The sequence below is a fragment of the Aythya ferina genome (genome assembly GCF_964211825.1).
Source record: "Aythya ferina genome assembly, chromosome: 4".
NCBI lineage: Eukaryota > Metazoa > Chordata > Aves > Anseriformes > Anatidae > Aythya > Aythya ferina.
Genome location: NC_140300.1, coordinates 15,375,036 through 15,398,652, shown reverse-complemented (window position 1 = coordinate 15,398,652; position 23,617 = coordinate 15,375,036). Strand labels below are relative to the sequence as shown.

The window sequence follows — 23,617 nt, the reverse complement described above, 5'->3', positions numbered from 1 at the left end:
GACTTTGTCAACAAAAATCACAAATTATCCTGTAAGTGATAGCCAGCATCCTCGCACACCTTTAATTCAGCTTCAGAGTTGGTTAACTTTGTATAATTTTAAAGCAGCAGCTTTTTTTTTTTTTTTTTTTTTTTTTTAATAAAAAAAAAATGTGATTATAGAACTAGCAGTTGTGTGAAACACACAAAAAAAATTAATTAAGATGGCACAGGCAACATCTGTTCTAGTACATTACAGTTTTTGAATTCTAAGTACACAATGTGGTTACCTTGTTTTGTGTACATAACACATGTATAAAGGCTTTCCAAACACTTTCATTTTATACATCCCTATAAATTTTCATACTGAAGTATGGATCCTTTTAGCTGGAATTTTTCCAGATACTCTTGTAGATTCCTTAGGAAAAAAAAAAAGAAATCCATACCTAACAGAGGTATGCAATGTACCAGTCAGAAAGCACTGACATAAAGCAGAGACCCGTTTGGTTATGGTGATAAAGCATTTTCTGAAAAAGAGATATAACATTCTTCCTAAAACATCTGGGTCTCCCTAGTCTTGCACCTGAACTCACAAACAAGTGCACTTCATCTCTTTTGCAAGCTGAGTTGCAGTTAGAAATATGGTCTCTGCTGCAGCTTGATTTGGTTGATAAGTTCCCTTTCTCTGAAAGGGACTGGGAATAAGTGAGACAGTGGTGAGTAGTCCCCCCCGCTACCCTCCCCTCTGTTTGGGAAGGGTCCCATCACTGTGAAGCCAGAGATGAATGCATTGATTACTGCAAATCCTTGTTGGGGGGAAGGGGAGAGGGAAAAGCAAGCGTATCGATCGGCTGGGGTTAGTTGCAAGTGGAGGGAAGGAGAGGGAGGTGGTGAAGGAAGGGCAGTGGAGGAGATGTGGAGCAGGCACGTGGTCTGCTGCCACGGGAGCCAACTGCTTGAATTTCTGCCATCGCCCATTAGCAGAGGCAGCAGCAAAAGTGATTAATGTCTCCTTGGCAGATGAATAATTCTTGTGTTGCTTCCAACAGAGACTGCCAAAGTTGGACAGAAACCTGCTAAAGGTGCTCAAATCCTCCAAGTGGGGAGGCTGGATGAGTAGGCAGAAGTTTGCTTCCAAAAAAAGCAGCCTTTAAGGAGCACTTACAGGATGTGCAGCGTCCAGAGCCGATGGATGGCTGTGGGAAGAGGAGCAGGGTAATAAAGTGTGCTTTAAAGGAAAGCCAGGAACTCCTGAATTTTAATTTGAGGACTAACACTGACTCTTGCCCAGATCTGGGCAAGGTGAAATCTGCTCTCGCTGAAACCACAGGGAGGTTTTGCCTTCATTTCAGCAGGGTCAGAATGTCACACTCTTCATGAAGAGGGAATAATGCTGACTGATGTGGGAAGTCCCAGTAGTCTGGGAATAAATGAGTTACCTTTCACAGTGATTCAGCTGTAACTTGTTTTTACTGCTATGAACCACATCCTACAACCCCTTGCATATAAACTTAATATTAAGCTTTGATTTTAAAACACAGAAGAAACCTCACCAGCTGGTACCAACACTAGTCCAGAGGCTCAGCACAACCACGGGTTGCAGCGTCTTGTGGCCCCATTACGTTTCAGTGCCCCTCCCATAGCTGCTGAGCTGTGAGCTTGCCAGAAATGCCTTCAGTCCCTCATAATCAAAAAGTAAATATATAATATGTGCTACCCTGCACTTAGCATGGATGGAGATGCATTTGTGGCACCTGCCTTCACGTTAGAAGAAGTCACAAGTTTAAGTTTAATCCCATAGCAGAGCTGAGGGGGAATGTGAAGGCTGGGGAAGGGGTGAGGGAACAGTTAATTCTTCGTCTGATGCTGGCTGGGATCCTGGGTTATTCTGCACTTAGGGCAAGGCTCCATGCCTGGTGGTGAGGGAGCTGCTGATCACAGCCAAGGCTAAAAGGGACCAGAACTGCCTTGTCACGGGGTCATGGACTTCTGTCATGATTCCCGTTCATTCATGTTACTGGAAAATGAAACAATTCCTCTTAAATTCAGGAAGGAATGCTAGTTTCAAACTTACGTATGTGAAAGACTTCGTTTCCTTATATTAGAAGGTGTCAGGTTAGCTTTTTTTTTTTTTTTTTTTTTTTTTTTTTTTTTCCACACAGGCAGGTTGCTCCAGGAAAGAGCGGGGGGTTAATTAGGTGAGTAAGATGTCTCATAATATGTGAGAATTAAGAGGTTTCTGTTTGCATGGGACTATGAAAACTTTTTTTTTGTGGTTTTTGTTTTACATGGCTTTGTACCCTTTTAGTTTCACTTTAGTTTTTTGTGTTAGACTATGCCCCAGAGTGAGAACCACACAGTTTGACTTGGCTTACAACAGAAACGGCGTGAAACAGCAAAGCCTTGCAGTGAGAAGTCGTAAAACAAAGTCCCCATGCTCATCAGGGAGCTGGCTGCCTGTTGGAAAGCGTCAGGCTACTCAACTCCATGCACCGCAGAGCAATGGGGCTCTGTGCTAGACACAGCTTAATGCCAAACTGCAACTACAAAGGTTTGGATTGGTTAAATTTCACAAACACTAAATAAAATTTTGGAAAATCACAAAGCTGATTGTCATTGAAGGATGCAACTATGAAACATTTCAGTGTCCTGGAAAGGACCATTTTTGAAATGACCATTTATTTAATTTTCGTGCAGCTTATGCTAGGGCTTGTGCTAAATACAATCCTAAATAATCAAGAAAGTAAAGGTGACAAGTTTTCCAGATCACACACAGTTGTTTAGGACAGAGGTAACTAGAAGTTAAATAAAATAGCCTTAATTATAAGTGAATAATGAGGAGCTCTATTTTAGTTATTACCGTTCAGACAAAATTTCTTGGAGACAATGGAGATAATTTTCAGAGAAATCTTCCATTAGTGATCAGAAAGATTATAAAGGTAAGTAGCACTTTACAAATAACTGGGGAAAGGATAGAGGAATATAATAATGCAACTCTATAAATTTGTGTACCCACCCCATGTAATGGAAGTAGTTCCAGTTGGTCCTGTTCAAGAAATGATACACCAGAATTGGCAACAGGTAAAAAGATAAGAGCTATAAGACAACCGCAGTAGATTAGTACTCTTTGGTTTGGAAGAGATAAATTATCATGATAGGAATATTGCAAATGTTTATAAGATTTTAGAGGTATAAGAAAGAAAATTATGCAGATTGTATGCTATTTTCTTAGTCCAACAGATTCAGAGGCACCTGGAGAAATTATTAAATAAGAGTGAAATGTATATAAACACAAGAAAATTTTCTTTCTCGCACTGTATAATTATGTGGAATTCATTGTTACCGAGTGATGTGAAGATAAAGAATATAAATGGTCTCAAAGGTATTAAATGGAAAAGGGAAGCTTCGTCTCTCTGTAGCAAACAAGCTTTGCCCATCAGTGAGGTGTGCAAGTCTCACATGGATGGAGCAGGGCCCTCCATGCATTACCCCCATGAGCATTGACTGCAGCTGCCACAGTCAGGGGGCTGACTGGTACAGCAGAGCTCACCTTCCACTGTTGGACCTTCCAGTTTTGTATTTCTATGTCCAATTTTTCAGTTTGGAATTGCAGATTTGCTTAACGGTTTAACAAAAGCTGATGAGTTGGAGTTTCTGGTGGGACTGACCCACCAGAATTTTGTGTCATTCTTACAACCGTCACATGAATCAGATTTATTTGCATTAAGGAGGGAGTCAGGCTGTATTAAAAAGGAATTTGTGACTTCTTAGGGAGGAAGCTTGACTTTAGAATAACATATTTTCCCTCTGAAGCCAGGCAACATTACATAAAGTTTCTGACCCTATATGATATTATTGCTTACGTGATTACAAGCTGCAGACGGTGATGATGCAGTATGAGTATGGGTCTAGTTGTCAAGACGTGATAAACAGACTTTGGCAATACATTCAGCTTCAACGGAGACTTACAAAACTTAGGATTCTCCCCCAAACTTGTCATGTGCAGTATCTATAGATGAGTCCCAGCAGTGTCCTGTAGACAGCCTCAGCAGAATATAGGCATCAGGTTTGTCCCCAAGCCAGAGCCTTGGACCTACACCTTCAGTGTAACACCAGAAAGCAGAGCCAGTGTGTATGCAGGTGCACTGATTTGCATTAGAAATTACCCCTGGCTTTTCTAGCAGTTTAACTAGGTCAGTTAGGGGTGTGATTGTTTACTCTAATAATTACCCTTGAGAACAGGCACCTCTTTCCTGGGGAATGAACCAGGAGAGTAATAATACCTTTGCACTTGTAAAATGGAGTCCAAAGTAGATAGATGGCTGATAGTGCTAAAAGTCCTGTGTGCGGAGACAGCCCAGCAATGTGTAATCCTGGAAATAGATACTGATATTTTGCCTTTCAGTAGTTAAATTCAGTTCCAAGTATTGATATTACGACACAATTGCTAAAGAAACTGAGGCAAGTAAGAGATCATAAAATCGTATCTAACATGATACTTATAAGAAAACAGCAAGATCCCAGGGTGAGCAGAGGGGCGTTTTTTAGATCGTTAACTTAAAACACACACACACAACAGACACCCACACCCATTCTGTTATTCAGAAACCTGAATATCATCAGGAAGTAGTGAGTCATCACCAGGCCATTGCCCTTTTTCATTATGGTGTCTCCTGAATGGAAAATTTAGTCTTCTTCTGGCCTTTGGACCAAGGCCTGTGTCCCCTGGCTCTGTCCCCCTCATTCCACGCATGCAGAGGTGCATGAGGAGGGGGCTGGGTCGTGCAGAGTGGGTGCAGAGAGCGGCACTGGCAGGTGTGTTTGGGACGGTGAGGCTTAAAAAGGGCCCAAACAAGTTACCCAGCATATTTTTAATAGCTCACTACCATAAATAAATGACAGAGAATCGGAGTTAATGCCTCGAGAAGGTCTGGAAGTCATTTGTATTTTAAAACGTCTTGTTAGCGTACATTGTGGCATTACTATTAAAGCAACCAGTTCAGCCTAATATAATATATCTAATTATATGACGTGAGCCTCATCTGATGACTTTTGCCAATTATATCTGACAGGGCTATTTTAGATGAGAGGCCATGTGTTACAGCAATTTCAGAAGATGAATATAACATAGCATATGTTTTCAAAAATAAAATATCCACTATGTTATTTGCAGTGATTAAGTGCCTACCAATGCAGTTGTGAGGCAGGGAAGCAGGCCCTTCTGGTTTGTGAATTATGCCCGTGCTGAGTCATCGCTGCTTTTTTAAAAAGGTTTATTATGAATGAAGGGCTGGGTCAATGCCAAGTGCTTTGTTTCTCGCTGTTTCTTTTGTTCCCCAGCAAATTGTTCATGTCCCTGGAAACATGTGCCTTAAAATGAAAACTTGTGAAGTGGCAGGAGAAGCACCAAGCACTCAAAGCCTCCAAACAGCCTCCACAAGGAGTGACCCCATAGACCTGAGTAGGAGATGCTACTGAAAATGAAGAATATGACATAATCTATTGTATGACAAAACATTATCCCTTAAAATGAGTGTAAAGGTCAACTACAGGAAAACAAAGCAAAACAAGCTGTTAACATTTTCTGCAAGAGAAGAGAGATGCAGCCTCATGTGAGAACATCTGGGCAGAGAATTAAAAAAAAAAAAGGGCATCCTTCATTCTTCCTGGAAGTGTCAGATGGATAAGAAGTGGGCAGAGATTAGAGATCTGCTCATGGTGTCTACTGTGTCTTCTACTGCTGTTCAGACTGACTCTGAGCAGAGTTCAAAATTTGAGGGTTTGAGGAAAAAGAGAGAGAGCACAGGAGAGAGTAAGAGAAATACCCCCGTATCAGTGCTCAGGCCAACTGTACCGACACTGCTTTTTCTGGAGACTGCCCCAGAAAATGTCTTGTGGGGGTGCTGGATTACAGTGTCCCAGGCTGGGAGGCCACAGGAGTCGGTCTCTGAGATGGGAGGCACATAGGCCTCCTCGGTCTGCTGCAGGGAGCGGATCCCAGCTGGCTTGGTGGCACCTGGAAGGCACTGCGGCCAGTCCCTGCTGGGCAGCAGAACTCTGTCATTACCTATTCATGCATTCACGGCAGCATCAGACCTCTGGGCATGCACTGATGGAGAGATTTGGGCAAGGGGCTGGCTGTGGGGTGACAACAGCCCTGGTGGGGAGCAGCAGCTCGGACTCCCATGCTGTGTCAGTCCCAAAAGTTTTGCAGATCCAAGCCCCAACTCATGCTGGGGCTTCACTGGAATGGCAAATGAGTTGCTCTGCATCCTCTCCAGCCTGCAAAACCCATCCTGAAACACTCCCAAAGGTCTCCCCATGTGCACAAGAGCAGGGAGCCTTACCTAGACTCTCACCAGCCAGACCTGCACATCACTCCAAAGTACTTATCTGCAATACGAAAAACTCATGTCCAAATCCCTTCCCTGCTGGCTGGCACTCAGACGTGTGTTTGTATCCTAGGAAAGCCTAATTACTTCACTTCAGGGTATTCTGGGACAGATGTTCTCCAAATCTCTCGTTCAGGTTTTTCAACTTTGGCTAAATATTTACATTCTTCAGCTGCCCCTACCCTCAGCTGAGTGTGTAACCACTTAACTATGCAGTAACTTTCTCTTTCGCTCTACCCCAGTAGATACCTAATTGTTTTGAAAAAAAGTGAAGCAATTTTAACAGGAGGGACTGAGAGCCCTCCGAACACCCACCGCCTTCATAGCTAGATTGCTGCTGAAAATTAGAAGCTGGTTGTTAAAAGCCTTCAGGCAAAAAAAGAGCTCTTCCACCTCTCACATGAAGTCTTTAATCACTAGATTACAGGATAAAAGGCAGAGTGGGTGAGGAGGGAGCACTGTGTGTTTTGTGGGAAAGGCCTGTCTTAGGTGTTGAATGCCAAAAGAGCATTCATGGTCAAGGAGAAGGAAATAATGTCCATTGGCACGGCATCACCTAGCTCTCTTAAGAGGTTTAACTTCTCATCTTTCCTTGACTTGTCAGAGATAATTTAGGTGGCTCCCTATTCAGTGTGCAAGCTGGAGGATGTCTATGAAAAGTGTGGACAGAGATTTCCATCCTGCCTGTGGTCTGAGCTGGCCAGATGAGATCCAGCACTGATCCAGTGATGTATGTGATATTAGTGCATTGCTGTACTTCAATCAAAACACCCAGCTGAAAGGCAGGTGCTTTTACTGAGGCACAACACAGTGCTAACACAGCTAAACAGCCTCCGAACCACAACTGGCCTGCATCCAGCCAGTGAGGAGCACAGCCAGAGGAGTCCAGGTCTGCCTACACCTACCTGCATAAGCCCAATTATTAGTTAGTGCCAAATTCTCCACTTGCTCTAAGGCATTTGTGTGCTATAGTGTTAGGCACTGCACCATTATGCATTCATTGTATTTTTGGATGCTTGACTTCCAGTTGACCTGTAGAGTCAAATCAGAGCTGAGCTGGTGTAAAACCTGCACTGGGAGTTGCATAATGTGTGAAGTTCTCTGTCACAGATGTGGTGATCTGTGGCCACAAGCAGCCCAGCTTTGGTGCTGGGAAGGCTGGCAGTCACCTGAACATTAAATAAATACACCGACACATAAACCTGTATCATGACTTATGTTCTAATTTATCTGCCTTCCTCAAGTATATGTTTCCATAAGCAATTGTTCTGATTCACTCAGAGTTTATTTGACATCAGCTCCTGCAAGTTCAGTCCACTTTAACCGACTTGGGTGTTAAACTGGGGCATAAACATTCCTCAAGAAGGCATCTAGAGGCAAGATAAGATCTATATTTAGCACTGGAAAAAAGTTACTTCCTTGTTTGTTTAATGGAAATTGAATTTGGAAATTTAAGGTAGCAGACATCAATTCTTTGCAGTTTTTGCATATTGGAGATTTTGTGGTTCATTTTCACCTTCCTTCAGCCAATGGTATAGTGCCGTGTAGTGTATGAGAGATTCAGGTCAAAGACATGAAAAATATAATAAATAACAATTATAAACAACAAGAATTTTGGGTTCATATCCTGCATTTTTGTCTGAGATACCGACGTATATAACCAAACTTGCCAAATTCTTCTAAGTAGTGTGTGTGTATGTGGTTTAAAAATGCAAGCAACCCCATCAAAGGGCCTCCAGCTTTTTGATTCTCTGAGAAATGAATAATATTCAGCACATTTTTTGGAAACCGCATTTAAGTCAACCCTGAAAGTGGGGCTGGACATTTAATATTCAGAGAATTTTAACAGCTTCAACATGAACTACGAAAAAGTAGAGTTGCATTTTGGATCCCACTGTTTGCCAAAATAATACCCTCGCATATTTTTAATCTTCACAGTACTTTGCAGACAATGAATGGACAGGTTTAGGCACTTTGGTCTTGAGCTCTGAGCTTGGTGGTTCTTAGTGTATGTCACGGCCAAAAAAATTCCTAAGGCTCAAGAAGGTGGGGGTTGCAATGTCAGGCATCTGGGAGTTAGGAACACACTATTATTAAAATCTGCTTGTGCAGCTCTGTCAGTGCTGTCATCAAAGGGCCAGACTAGCGTTCTTCCTTGCTCCTTCTTTTGGACCAAGTGCAGCCTGGACATGGCTCCGCTGCCTGGAGCGCGCTCACCCATGTGGGGCCCGTGGCAGGGGAGAAATCCCAGCTCCAGAGCTCGGTGCTCTGGCTTTCCAGGCTGGGTTGCTGGACTGCCTGTTACAGTTTCCACAGTGCTCTAGTTTCACTCAGTGAAGGTTTTTTTTTTTTTTTTGGTGTTTGGATATTTTTCTGATGTTACCAAAAATCTTATGGGCACTAATTTGGGAAACTTCCCCGGGAGTTTGGGCAATCTTATTATTCACATTTTTCAACTGAGGAAATAAAGACAGGCTTGCTGAAAATATCTTCTGGTCTTTGTTGTCCTTTCCGAGGCACTGAGACCTGGGTTTTTCACAGAGCATAGCATTAAGTTCTGGCATCCTCACCCACACCCACAGCCACTGCTGAGAAGGTCTAGCCCTGTCTGCTGGGCACAATGTTAGGAACAGGCCATGGTTGAGTAGCCATTCTCATGTGGCTGGGTCTCAGGACATAGTCTGGTATCTGAACGGGTCCCCTTGGCACACGCTCAGAGAGACTCATATCTCTAAATGACATTTCTTTTTAAGAACTGAAAGTATTCTTCCTCTTCCTGCAATCTCCCACATTGTTCCCCTCGCTGTTTCTACAGCAAATGTGGGAAGCCTGCCACAGACAACATCTGAATTCAGTGCATAGCCCGGCTCCTTCCAGGTACACCAACTGAGGTACTGATTGTATTTGAACTGAAATAGCATGTGACTGACCAGCCTTAATTCTGCGTTTCCTATCTTTGGAGAGTTTGACTTGGCAGTCCTGCCAGCGCTATTGTGCAATAATTTATAAACGTGCTAGTAGATTAAGTGGAGAATATTTGGAGAGGGATGTGGATGTGTTTGTGTTCCTGAAGCTAACAGCCCAAACACCCCGTGAGGTAAGTGCTCAAGTACCCTCTTTTTACAGAGGAGGAAGAGGGTGTGTGGGCTGATAACGTGACAGGAGGCCAATGGCTGGGTTCTCAGCTCTGCTCAGCTCCTGCTTCCAGTACTTAAAGGGAACGCGGGCAGTTCCCAGCCCTGGATCTGGCATCCTAAAGCTCCTGAACTGCTCCTACGGAGTAGAGACTTTGCTGCCAGGGAAGGGCAGGTCGGGTGCCCTATCTTCAGCTCTTTCCCTGTGGAGGGAAGTGGGAATACCACTGCAGCAGCTGCTTCAGGTTGTGGTAGCAGAAGACCTCTTCTTTTGTTGGGAATCCAGGGCTGGACCATGAAGGTTTGATTAGCTGTGTGATTGGGGTGAAGGTCTGGTCCCAAATCTCTTGGCTCACAGGTCTGTGCTTTGATCATTGGAGTATAGAGTTATGCAAATACAGGGAATAGGGAAAAGTGTTTTTTTTTTTTTTTTTTTTTTTTTTTTTTTTTTTTTTTAATCTTTTTCTGTGTTAGCAGAAGGAAATGGAAAAGAGAGGTAATCTTTTCTCCTTTAATTGTGTGGTCCTGCTCTATTGAACTTGGTGGCTATTCTCATATAGTGCTCAATGGGAGCAGGCTTGGCAATGACTGCTTCCCATTACAGTATCACGACCTGAGTGGATTTCCATAGCTTTCTGTGGGGATGTGTCTGTCTCCTTGGTGTGATCTTGCAGGCTGCTTGCGATAAGAAAGAGAAAAAAGAGAAACAATGAGAAAATATTAACCTTTCTGCACATGTTGGGAAAGAGCCACCACAGACTGCTGGTCCCTGGTACAAGCAGGATGTTTTCAGGACCTGGTGTGCCCCCTGAGGCTGTGCAGAAGATATGGAGAGGTTCAGAGCCCTCTGTGAGCAGGGGTTACCACTTCGTACAGCCCCAGGGCAGGCAGGGGTGGTTCTCTGCTCATAGAAATTTGCTGTCTCCAGCCAATAGGACACTCTTCAGATATTTTAGTACTGATGTTGTAGAATTTGTCTGGCCTAACAGGAAAGGATTTTAGCTTGAAAAATGCTCTCAGGTCCTCTGCTTTTAGCTCTTGTCAGCACACAAAACTCTTCACAAGAACAGCTCGGAAGTCTAACGGATACGGAAAGTCAGAAAGTCAGAGGGCTGGAGGTAGAGACAGCTTTTGTGGTGTGTCACCTGCTGGTTGAGGTGCCCGTGTTTCAGGTCCTTCTGTCTCTCAGCAGGTACTAACTATGCTTTTCTCTCAAGTGGACAAATCAACAGATATAATTAGATTGAACTAAGACTGACCCAGATTCAGCTTGATTTTGCTCTTTTTTTTTTTTTTTTTTGGTCAGAGAGGTGAGGAAACCCATCTTTTCTCTTCTTTTTTTTTTTTTTTTTTTTGTTTTCTTTTCTCTTATTCCAATTGGCCTAATAAAAGCTATTGCTTCTCTCTACAGACTTCACCTCCTTGTTAACCCCAGTGTCTCATTGCTACAAAGAGTAATAATACTGTAATTCTTCATGGTGTTTCAACTCCAGTAACACAGGCTATTTTTTTCAACAACGGCCAACACTTTGCTTCTCAATATTGAATGCTTAGTTTAGCTTTCCAGTTAAAACCAGCCACTAACATGGCACATCATGTAGCGGTTTCTCCAGAGACATCCTTTGAAAGAAGCTGAACAGTGTCCCAGGAAGCACTGCAGAAAACAGGGAAATGCCTCAGAGGCACCAGAGAGCTGTACACCAGAAGAAAAGCCTAGGCTAAGGTGTCAGGAAGAAGCACCTGCATTTATCTTGGAGTGGAGATGTCTTCAAACCCCAGGACCAAGAGAATCTCTTGCTAGGCTTGTCCAGGTTTGGTCTCCTCTGTGCTAAAATCTGAGAGACGCTGGAACTGAGTTTTTGATGGAGAACTGGTGCCTTTCACTGGACAAGTTGTTAGAAAGCCCTGGAAGTCAGGTGAATTCAGGTAAGTGCTTTCTCAGTGTTAAAGGGCTGGGTCACCTTCTTGCATGCATGTGTAGACCATGTGTTTTAGTGAAAACCATCTTGTCTCAGCCTCCTCTCTCTGGTTTGTCCCAGCAGTGTGCCTACCCTCAGTGACAGCAAATGGGTTCCAGGTTTCATTTCACTGTGTGTGCCTCCACTGGGGGGTTTCATTCACATTTCTTAAATTGGGAGATATTTTTGAGGGAGATTATTGCTAGGTGGTATTGTGGACTTTGGTTTTGATTTCCTTGCCTTTTGTCTACTGCAGTTGCTACCTTTAATTATAATAATTATTATTTTTCTTTTACCACACATTTTCTGCAGATGACTATTTTGGTTTTCAGTATGTTCATTCTTGAAGGCCCTAGAGTTGCCCATTAATATCATTTACTTGACCACTGGATGGGGACACCGAGCTCCACGGACCTCAGGTAGCTCCACAAGGAAGTTACCTGTTGACCTGGAGCTGCAGAAGCAAGGAGAGATCCCAGGGCTGAGTAGGAGCAGGTGCATGAAAGCTGCTTAGGGGAAGTGGTGAGCAAGTTCTGTTAGACAGTGGCTTTAGAGGTCCTCCAGCAAACACCTCCAAGCATGGGGTAAGTCTGGCCTCTTTCTCTCAGTTGCTCAAATCATCTGTCCACTGGAAAGCCTGGAGAAATTGAGAGGGACTGGAGAGGGGCAGAGGTGTGAGCCCTTCCCTCATTGCCTCTTTTCTAATCTCATCCCTCTTTGCTGGGGATTACATCTGAAGGACTGCTCTGATCCTTTGATCTTCCTGTGCAGTGAGCCTGCCTCTAGAATGGGCCCCCACCACACTGGAGCTTCCAGTTGTATCTGTGAAGTGAGGCAGGAAGTTAAGTACAATATCAACAGCTTTATTTATTTATTTTCTTAGCGGTTTGTGCTATTTTTAAAGACCAAGATCAATCTATGCCTCAAATAGAGTTTCTGTGATTTATCTATTTATGCTGTAAGTACAGACAGTATGTAAAGTGCCCATTGTCTGCATTAGCTCCTCTTGTCTTTCATCTCATCTGCATCAGGAGAGTTTTGTTGCTGTGGTTTTCCTCCATTTTGTGGACAGTACTGGATGTTGAAGGGATGAGATTCCCTCTAATTAGAGGCAGTGATGTTTAGGCAATTCAGATCATCATCAAAAAACAGAAAGAATGGGACTGAAAAGCAGGCATTTTAGCTGGAAAGATCCACGCATTTAAAATCCTGAGGCTAGTTCTTGCTTATTAAAGCTCAGACATAATGCCTGAGGGACTAGTGATTTTTTTCTTTTTCTCTCTCTCTCTCTCTCTCTTTTTTTTTTTTTTTTTTTTTTTTACATAGAAGAAGCTGTAGTTATATTTAATTATCAAGGACATAAAACTACAACTCTGTGCTATGGCTAGAGCATTAGGGGAATACATCCACTGACCACCAGAAGCAGTTGGGCAGGCTTTGTGCTGTTTCAATGGTAGCTGGTGGCACGGTGCTGCTGTCAAACAACCAATTCCGCTGCACTCCTTCAGCCCTTAGGGCAGATTTGTGCTGTCTCCTATTAATGCCTAGCAGATGTTTAGGTGATGTGGATGCCCAGCAGATTGACCTTGTGTGGAGAGGAGGTGGTGCCACCCAGGACCACAGCTCTGCCATGAGGATGAACGAGCCTGTGGTCTGAAAGGGAAAGGTGTGCGTGTCTGGTGCACAGAGCATCCCTGACAAATAGTCGTAACCTTTAAGGAAAGCTGTGTAAATGATCCTTGTCAATACTACCATTAGATTAGTGAGGGATACTGACTACTCCAGGGCTATGAACTGCCTTGCAGTCACTTAATAGAGCTCGTTGGTAGTAAACTGACTCGGTGATTTGCTTTTCATCAGCTCCAAGGGCTGACTTTTCAGCCTCCCCTGTTCAAATGGCATGTGTTAGTTTGCACCAGCTGGGTAAAACATCAGACACCAGCACAAAGAAACCAGGCTGATAACAGCTAGCCAGCTGCCTGTGAGTTGTAAGTGATGCTGGCAAGAGCCTCAGACTTTTACAACCCTGTGGGTCTTCATGTGCTTCTGTGGAAATAAGGGACTTATCTCATTTTTTTTCCCATCCTGCTGTTTGCACAGGTCTGTATGTGAGTCTGTACATTTGGTTTAAAGCCTCGGAGGCCATCCCCTGGCAGCTATTGCTGCTGTGGAAGAGGCAAGAAAAAGAGTGGGGAGATGAAAGTGGGTGGACGGATGATGGGTGATACAAAACCTCGGGGTCTCCTCCTCTTTGAGTCCTCCATCTACGATAAGAGCCAGAGGCTTCTAGAAGATTGCTGTCTCCTGCTAAACCTTGGTTTATATACCTGTATAAAAATAATAGATATGAGATGGTTAAATATGCAAGCTCTTTCCAAAGAAGCTGTTAGCTTGAACAAAGTTCAATTTAAAATAACATGTCAAGCACAAGTTCATCATATCCCTAGAATCAGAGTAGGTGGAGATTTTTCTTGCTTTACAGAAGTAGTTGTGTGACAAATTATGCATAATTTGTAGCTATTTGGTGGGCCTGCTCTCGCTCCCACCCAGGGCACATGGTAGCATGGCCGGGCAGCAGTACTGTGGACTTGGAGCTCCTTAGCCCTTACTGCAGGCTGCTTCGGTAACATCCCAGAGCTCATTTAGCTTCTCCGTCTGCACCTTTCCTTTATCTTTCAGAGGTGTTGTGAAGACAGATTCATGTTTAAAGTGGTCATGAGCTCCATTAAAAACCCTCTGAGTATTATTATTGGCTGCAGCAGTATTGCACTTGGCAGCATGGAAGCGGGTTAGAATTATCTCTCCAAAGAGGCTGCAGACACACGAATGCCTCCAATTCTCCCACCAGTGAAAGAGGACTTTGACCTGCTTTGTGCAAGAATACTTTTGTCAATGAAAGTTGGGTTCTGTTTGCAGATGTTTGCTTCCCTCCTTGCTGTTGAGCTGAGAAAATCCTGCGTCCCCGCTGCTTGAGTCCTGCTGGCTCCCCAGCCAACAGAAGCCTTCAGGCCCAGGAGCACTGAAATAAAACCCGTGTAGATGTGCTGCTGCTCCATCAGCTGCAGCACTGCCTCAACGTGGCTGCTCACCACTGTCTGTCCATGCCAGGGGATGCAAGGTGGTGTCCAGCCCTCAATGTGCCATGGCCTGTGGGGACACCCAAGGCAATGCAGCTCTGCTGGCAGGAGGTTTTCAGGCTGATATTACGCTGCTCAAACTATACTTTTACGGTCACAGCTCGTTTCACTCACAGAGATGGTTTTACTTTGCTGCCTTGCTCCTAGTGAATACAGCTCAGCTCTTTTATGCCCTAGAGGAAATATAACCATATCCTAGGGTTGAGTGATGGCCCTGCTGAAAATCTGGGAGGAAAAATGTTTTCTTTGCAGGACTATTATTAGGTGGTTTAGTTTGTTTTCTTTGTTTCTCACTTCTCTAGCTTGTTAGTAATAGTTAATAAATTTCTGTAATCTTCCTATGCTGAGTCTGTTTTGCCCATGACAATAACTGAGTGATCTCCCTGTCCCTATCTCAGCCCTTGAGCCCTTTGCCCTTTATATTGTATTTTCTCCCCCTTTCCCTTTGAGGGGGGCGGAGTGAGAGAATGGTTGTGGTGTGGCTTGGCTGCCCACCTGAGTAAAACCACCACAGGCCAAAACCAAAGAACTTATTTTCTAACAAGATGTAGTAATGAGAAACAAGAACCTTCTGATGAGCACAAGTGGCTGTTTCTTCCTTGGGAGCTGCTGGGGAACGGGGAGTGGAGGGGAGCTTACTTTTGGTGCGATTTTTTCCTGCCTGGACATCCAAGGGATGTCCAGCTCCGTTTGGAGGCTAAACCTCGGGTGCTGTTTGTCACTGCGGCAGGGGACATAGAGGTGAGGTTTCAGCATGCTTTAGAGGAGTGGAGCTGCTGGCGCTGGGTAATCAGAGAGTGTTGTGTGGCACTTGTCACCTGTCTGTAGGGAGTGATCACCTCACTGCTGCCTTCTGCTCCTTTGCCACTCTGTTCTGGTAGTAAATCTGTTTTGGAACAGAGATGTTATTGATTTCATCTGTCTTCTCCCCTCAGTAATCTGGGCACCGTGGACTCATGTAGAAATAAAAACTAAGGTGACTCATTTACTGGATCCCTAATGCAGGGAGTCAGATGGAAGTCAGTTGTTACCCATTACACGCCGCAGAGCAGAGATGTCACGCATGAGCTGTGAAACTCTTCCTAATGAGCCAGCTGACAGCTCTTGCTCTCCCCACAACTTCCTCATCGAGGGTGAATTGCAGCAATCCCATGTTAAGGTGACACAGGTGTGGATTCATTTCCAAAACTGCCTAGTACCTCTGGGCTCCTTATTTTTAATTATTATTATTTTTCCCCCCACTGATGTCAGTACAGCAGCAGATTTAAATGCTGGTACTGCACTGATTAAAATTGATCCTAAAATAACTTTGTCCTTTGGTATCAGTTTATGAGATGCTTTTGTTTCTTTTTAAATCGTTGGATTGTCAAAGTGAGTTCTGAAGCAGAAAATGGCCAGTTTCAAAATAACGTGTCTCTCCCACAGGATGTGCTGCCTGTCCTTGGACTGTCCATTTGAAAAAAATAGGTACAACCAGTAGAAAGAGAGACCACAGACTCCCCTCCTGACACATCTCTCAGCTCTGAGCTCATTTCTTTTTTTCTATCTCCTTTGTTTGAGCTACAATGCACTAAAAAACCATCATACTCCAGGTAGAACCTAATATTGATTTCCAGAATCTCCTCTTCAATATTCCTAAGGATGCTGAGTGGTCCTTGACTAACAACCATGGGAATTAAAAGCTGATTCCCGTAGAACATAAAAGCTTGTTTGCTCATGTCCACTTATGTCTTGGGTTTGCTGTTTGGGTGGTCTGTTTAGGTAGCTGGTTCTGCTCCTTTCCCTCAGCATGGAGAGCTGGAAGGTGGCACTTGTTCCTTTCAATGATGACCTTTGCAAAGGAGCCACCCTGGTTCCATGGTAGCTGATTCCTTATCACTCAAATGAGCTTATCGTAGTGCTATGTCTGAAGTCTGCACGATTAAATTGTGTTTCTCTTTATGACTTATGTTAGACATACTTCCATGTCTCACTCTCTTATTTACATATTGTGTATCCCCAAAAGCCATGACTCCTACCTCTTCTAGATCAGTGGACCTCTGTCAATTTTTCCCCCACTATGTAACCATCTAGCTTTTAAAAGAAATGAGTAGAAAGAGTTGCACAATGATGTGGATCAGCTGTAGGCTTCTTGACATGACTTTGTAGAGAATTAGGACTCTTCTGACTGAGGTTTGGGAAAATTGGCTCTCAGCACTCAATAGACCTGCATGAACTCTTTGCACTTTTGGCAGTACCATTTCTTATCTCTGGCACGGTCAGGAGCTGCCATCTGCTTTGTCTGATACTGGCTCCTGCCAGGTGCCTTGGATGCTTACCCCTGGCTGGACATCTTTGCATTCAAAGTCCAAAGAACATGCTGACGTACAGGCTTACAGACTCTCAGGTCAACCATATAAACATATTTCAAGGAAAGAAAAAAAAGAACTCAAAACAACAAACTTGGATTTTAAAAAGTCTATAAGGTGGAAGCTTATGTCAAAAATTGCAAACTGATGACAATTTTTCTCCATAACTCCTTCTGTCTTGTCTTAGCAATTTTGTTTCCTTTCCTCTTACAATGGAAAAAAGGTAAAAGAGAGGAGGAAAGATCTGAATAGCAAGTTTATTTATTTATTTTATTGGTGACATAGATGCTGGAAAAAGTACATAAAGTTTCTCCCGAGATTTACTTATTTTTAAGAAATGCATTTTTATTAGTGAGAAATTTGGAGTCCCTCTTTTTTAACAAGTCCTACAAGGACTACCTTTAGAAAATATTTTATTATTTACAAGGGAAGAAAGGATATTTACTTTCAACGAATGTGGCATATGATCAAGACCATGTAGGATGGATAGCTCTGTTAAACTGAGAGATCAGGGCTCACCTGTGTCTACGCTGCTCTAACAGTACAAAACTCACTTTTCATGGTGAGAGGAAAGGTTGTAAGAGACCTTACAGAGGATAGGAAGTACTTGTGTTTCACATTTTTACATTAAATAACATAAAACTGTAAAATGTGGAATGATTATCTGAAGAAAATGCCAGGATTTATCAATGAGAGACAAAACTGATATCTTCTCAGCTAATGACAGTTACATGTATGCCAGTTTCTGGGTGAAGGCTCTTCTAGCTGGGGTTAATGGATTTGCCTGACCTGCAGATCCACTGCCAGAGGAAAAAGGGAACACTCAATGTGACAGTTTGCATAAAAAATTGTGATTTTTTTTTTCACTGGCTTGTCCTAGGAAGAGATTTTATATGTATATGAACTATAACAGGAAGTGAGGTTAGTGGGATTTGACCAAATGCTCAGCTATTTAGGCTCTGGGTGGGCTTCTTGGAGGCACCTGTATTCATCCTTACACTCATCTTTATATCCTTCAGCCCCAACTGGAAATTGATGTACCCATTGCAACCTTGTGGGCACGTTGCAGGAGCTGTCTCCTCTCTCATCTGGAGCACAATGAGAGGTGGCAAAGGAAAGATCAACATGGTGCAGGGCTCTGCTGGCATGGAGAAGGCCACGTTAATGTTAGCGAGGCTTACATAGTGTTTGCAGGTGCACCTTCAAAAATACATCAGAGGTGATGCTGAGATCGCTGGCTCCCTTGTTGCAGAGTAGGAAAAGACTTCTAACTCTCTAAGCATTGTTTTCTGACTCATTTCTCAGGCCAGTAGAAGGAATTATCTTTATGGCTGCTCCTGCAGGTCAGCCTGGGAGAGCTCCACCATAGGTATACCCCACCACAAATATTGTTGGAGGACTGCAGACAAAATCCTCCTCCTCAAGGATAACGAAGCACTGAGCAGGTTGCGTGGGGCATGAGATTTACTTTTGTGGTGGAAATGTTTCTGAGACAGGCTCGGAACGAACAAACCTGCCATGATCCCCCTAGGAAAGATGAGACCTCAGCATTGCCTTCAGTGAAAAGAAGTGTACCATCAATACTGTTACCATGTTGGTTTGAAAAAATCCCATGTCCACAGTGTGCCGATTCCCTGATTTGTTTGGTCTCACTTCATAAGGTGAAGCTCTGGGTGCAAGCATGTTGTTATTATTACTATTATTGCTACTACAACTATTATTATTATTATTAATGTAACTGAGCTCTAAAGTGATTGTGTGGTCCTATGTGAACCTTAGGATGCAAAGACAGAATGAATTGTCTTTTAATTTTAATGTATGGTGGAAAGTTCTAGTTTCTTTCCATTGTTTTACCTTTTTCTTTTTTTTTTTTTTTTTTTTTTTTTTTTTTTTTTTTTAGTACAGTGAAATTAAATGCAAGAACCTCATAGCACAGCATTAAGGAAAAAAATTAATTGAGCAAAAGTCAGCAAATGCAGAATTATGGTTTCCCCAGCAACTGTAATGAAGGCAGAGAACACATATATACGCTGGTGTTGGAGTTAACGCTGCACACTGCCTGGAATACAAATCCAAACTGTGTTCAAGGGGTTGAGTGATGATTACTGTGAGAACCATAACTTTACATTTCCTGACTTTTTGCAATTAAAATCTCAACCTGGATGATGCATTAGCATAGGCTTTGCATTTAATTTGCTATTTTCTTTAGAATGTATGTGTGTGTTGATTATGTTTGAACATTTCTTACCTTTTCATCTCATTTATTCTTTTGTAAGGGAAAAATCAGGAGAAAAACCATTTACCACATCAGCTCCCTTCTCCCTCACCGGCGGGGGGGAAGAAGGAGGGGAGGAGAGAACAAAAACCTTAGTGCAAGCAGTGCAATTAATTGTATTTTTAGCTCTAAGAAGCATTTACTGATGAATGTAAATTCATTTCACTGCTTTTCTGTTAATATTTGTACCGAGACTGGCCAATCTCTGTGCAGATAGTGGTCTTCTTCAGACTTTTAACCCATACAGAGTTGAGACAAACATCATTTACATGGCCTTGGAGTGCCAGAAGCAAGTCCGAGATCTTTGGTGGCCCTGAACTCACAAAATTTTTAACCAAGAGCCATTAAAGTTCATGACTCAGATCTGTGACACTTTCACCTGTGTGAAGTCCTAATGGCTTAAAAAGCCCAAACTTGTGAACACTTGAACACGTGCTTTTGTTGTAGGATCTAAGGAGACTCTTTGTAGTGCTGCTGTAACTCCTTACTTAACCATAGGTAGATTTAATGGTCATAAGGTTGCTTCCCTCACTGGCTAGTTGATGTATGGCTGAAATCAGACTGAATTCCTCAAGCGATGGTGCAATTTCAATGTTTTCCTCTTATTGCCATGTGTCCATATGGAAAGACGAGTTCTTCCACCTTGCTGCAGAGGAGCCTTGGGGCACAGAGATGGTGTCATCTCAGGAGCATGTGCAGCCTCCCAGGCAGAGACCAGGGACCAGCTCTTGGGCCTGTTCTGCATACCAGCTCCAAAAAGAAGTGTGACCTCTTCATCTGCTGTGATTTTATTTTATTTTTTCTTCCATTTATTGTTAATGCAGTTATACTTTTGTTCAACCTTTGCTTTTTGATCTTTTGCATTTTAACCTTTCTTAGTTGTGTGTTTTTTTTTTTTTCTTTTCTTTTTTTTTTTTTTTTTCTTTGTGTCATTTCATGATTGTGACTTCTTTCTATAATTAACTCCATTCCCTTTGTTCTGGGCCTTGTGCTTTTATATCCCACTCCCCATAGAGCCATCAAATTTCTTTTAACCTAAAGGCCCTCTGCCACCAAGGGTAAATCAGCCTTGTCTCAGCTCATTCACTTGAGCCCACCAAAGAGAGATTCCCCTCCTTTTCTGTCCATCCTCATATGAGCTCATGTCCATGTAAAGATGTCAGGCATCAAAGTTCAAAGAGAAAATAGCTTGGCACACGTTTTCCAGATGCTGTCAGGCTGTTGCTTAGGCTCTGAAGGAATTAAATTATGTGAGTACTCATGCTGCTGTCAGAGGCTTGATGCCTTCCAAGAACAGACACTGTTATCTTTAAACGTATCTAGTATGACTGAAAATACCAGCACAAAGTTCTACCTCATTGATCAATCTACCAAAAATGCAGCAAAATGTGAAAGCTTAGGATGGCTAATGAATGGTGGTTTTTAGGATGGATATGTACCAAAAGATGTGAATCTAGCCTATTCCTATTAGAAGTTGAAGAATTCTAGAAAAAACAGAGGTGACCTAGAGCAACATGGATTAAAGCACTAAATAGAATGGCTTCTGTAAAGGCAATGTTTACTCTTATGGTGTCCTTTTATAGGTGAAATGTTTACTTTCTATTTTGACATAGTGGATTTTGTAAAACTTCACATGTCATTCCTAGGACAAATAGCAGACAGACCAAATTCATTTTGTTAAAACCTTTACTACATCCCGTTGGCAAACTGTGTTTTGTCAAAGTCTTTTGTTCATAATGTTCACAAACGACATTTCATCACATTTTTTGTCAACAGAATGTAATTTTATTCCAATCATTCTGTCAACAAAGAGAAATACCATAAAATCACTTTGCTCACAAACATAAATTATATGTTGATTTTGTTTGTGAAAGAAATGGAAGTATCAAAACTTTTTCTGGGGAGACAATGAAGACAGATCGCATTCGTTCTGTGGACAAAATATTAATGTTGCAGGCAGCAGTTGGTAATTTCTAGGCTAGCTGGAGGGCAGAGCATGCATGAAATTAATGGTGAAGCAAAGGAAGAACGTATGAATGGGCTCATTCTGGCCCTAATTTGGGGCATTGGGAAAGAATGTCTTTTAATGAAGTTAGCGGGCTCTGGATCATGCCTTTAACATGCCAGAAGCAATATAAGGCATTATATACATGAAAACCAAAGAACTCACTCTCAGCTCCTTTTCCTCAGTTAGCTTTTTGGACCTACTTTTGTCTTGATATATGGAGGGAATGAAACCAAGAGCTTAATTCAGCTGCCTACGCATAAGTGCCTGGTGGTCCTTGAGATGTCCTGGGATGACCACGATATCCACAGAGGGAGCGGGTATGCTACAGACCCCTGAGAGTACCTATGCCTTCATGGAGAGCCAGCTGGGATGCCACAGCGGATACCATAGGGCATCTCATGTGGCATGTTTAGCCACATAACTGAGTGCCCAGTCTGCTCTTTCACTTACTATGTGATGTTCTGATAACTTTTCTTTTTCTTTTTCTTTTTCTTTTTCTTTTTCTTTTTCTTTTTCTTTTTCTTTTTCTTTTTCTTTTTCTTTTTCTTTTTCTTTTTCTTTTTCTTTTTCTTTTTCTTTTTCTTTTTCTTTTTCTTTTTCTTTTTCTTTTTCTTTTTTTTTCTTTTTCTCTTTTTCTTTTTCTTTTTCTTTTTCTTTTTCTTTTTCTTTTTCTTTTTCTTTTTCTTTTTCTTTTTCTTTTTCTTTTTCTTTTTCTTTTTCTTTTTCTTTTTCTTTTTCTTTTTCTTTTTCTTTTTCTTTTTCTTTTCCTTTTCCTTTTCCTTTTCCTTTTCCTTTTCCTTTTCCTTTTCCTTTTCCTTTTCCTTTTCCTTTTCCTTTTCCTTTTCCTTTTCCTTTTTTTTTTTTTTTTTCTCTCCCCTAAATAACTGCTTTCTCGCACAGCATAGGTAATGCATTAGTTTCAAGATACATCCTTTTAAAGTTGCTATTCACAGTGAAGGGCTATTGCTCAAGAGATTACATACTCTAGCACAATACAAGAAAAAGATCTGTGTATTTTAGAGTGATTGCCAGTCACTTTCCATTTTCCCCATTACAGTATATGAACAGCCTCTCCCTTTTCTTCATCTTTCAGCCTAATAGCCTAAACATAGCAAATAGGCATCTCAAATAATTGTTGGATTCTGAGTGTTTGGCTCATGTCAGTATATGCTGCTTGATTACTGGTCAAAAGCACCTGTACAGAATATAGATTTGTTTGGATGCATTTGGGGAATGCACATTCTTTTTTTGAGCTGCTACCTTTTCAATCATATAGCGACCCAATCAGGAAAGGAAAATAATGCTGCAGTGTTGACTCCTCACACCACAAATGATCAGCAGAAAATAGCCAGCATAGAGAAATGATAGGAAAAAACTCATCATCTAAAAATGATTTTGTCAATGGTTTCTGGACAATTACAAGCAACCATCACTGTTTTTCCTCTATTAAACTGATAGCAAATTGAGGACAAGGCTCAGGTCCTGGATGGGACTGGACTTTGTGGTGCTTAAGTTAATTTGCCAACTCTGCCACTGATCTGCTGGGTAACTCTGGAGAAATTGCTTCATCTTTCTATGCATGAAGGTTCCATCTATAAAAGAGGTAACGGTTCGTTATATTTCTGTAGCACTTAATACCTGTGTGAGAAATGCTGCAGGGAAACTCAGTTTTGAATAAATGACCATCTCTTTGTTTGTCTTTCATGCTTGAGCACATTCCCTTCCTCCCCTGAACATGAGGGTGACTGCTCAAGGCTGATGGGTCTTTCTCCAGGTGGTCTCAGAGACTGGTCCCTCTCATTTGTATGTGACCAAGAGCAGGCTGATGATCCTGTTCCTCTTGTCTTGACTACCGTAGACTATATTTGCCTTTCCAACTTCTTAGCTTATTCCTTGAGGTGATCCAAAACACCACTGCCAAAACCTTGCCCGCATTCCCCCCATGACTCAGCTCTGACTCAAACTCGTATCTGAACATCACCTTCCAGCCTCCTGGCGTGCTGTTTTCTGATCTCTGCTTCTCCTCGGCTCAACTTATCAGCAGTGCCAAATGTTCTCCCAACATGGCTTATCGCTTGGCTTATCACCACCGCTCATTGCTCCCTTTGATTCCTTCTCCTCTCCCAAACTTACATCTCCTTCCCCAGCTACCTCCAGACCCTGTGACTGGTACACTAGAGTGAATGCCTTTGTGCTCCGCTGCTTCTTTAAGCCTGTCTCCCTCAAAGTACCTTTTCAGTCTGACTTTGACCATATCCGTGACTCGACGTCAAAAATGTTGCATAATAACAAAAATAATAAGCTTCTAGTAATCCTGCTTTTGGAGCCACACTGGTTTCGACAGAGCCTCTGTAACGCTATTGTTTCTGTAGCTGGCATCAAGTGCT

At 42.4% G+C, this 23,617-nt stretch overlaps 1 long non-coding RNA gene across 1 annotated transcript in view; it reads left to right on the top strand.

The window, feature by feature from the left end:
- Positions 1–9,613: 9,613 nt before the first annotated feature.
- LOC311436571 overlaps positions 9,614–23,617 on the top strand; it is a 137,398-nt gene continuing 123,394 nt past the window's right edge. Inside the window, exons 1-2 of the long non-coding RNA XR_014692946.1 lie at positions 9,614–9,862; positions 10,916–11,430. This is a non-coding gene — a long non-coding RNA (uncharacterized lncRNA). The remainder of the gene's footprint in view (positions 9,863–10,915; positions 11,431–23,617) is intronic.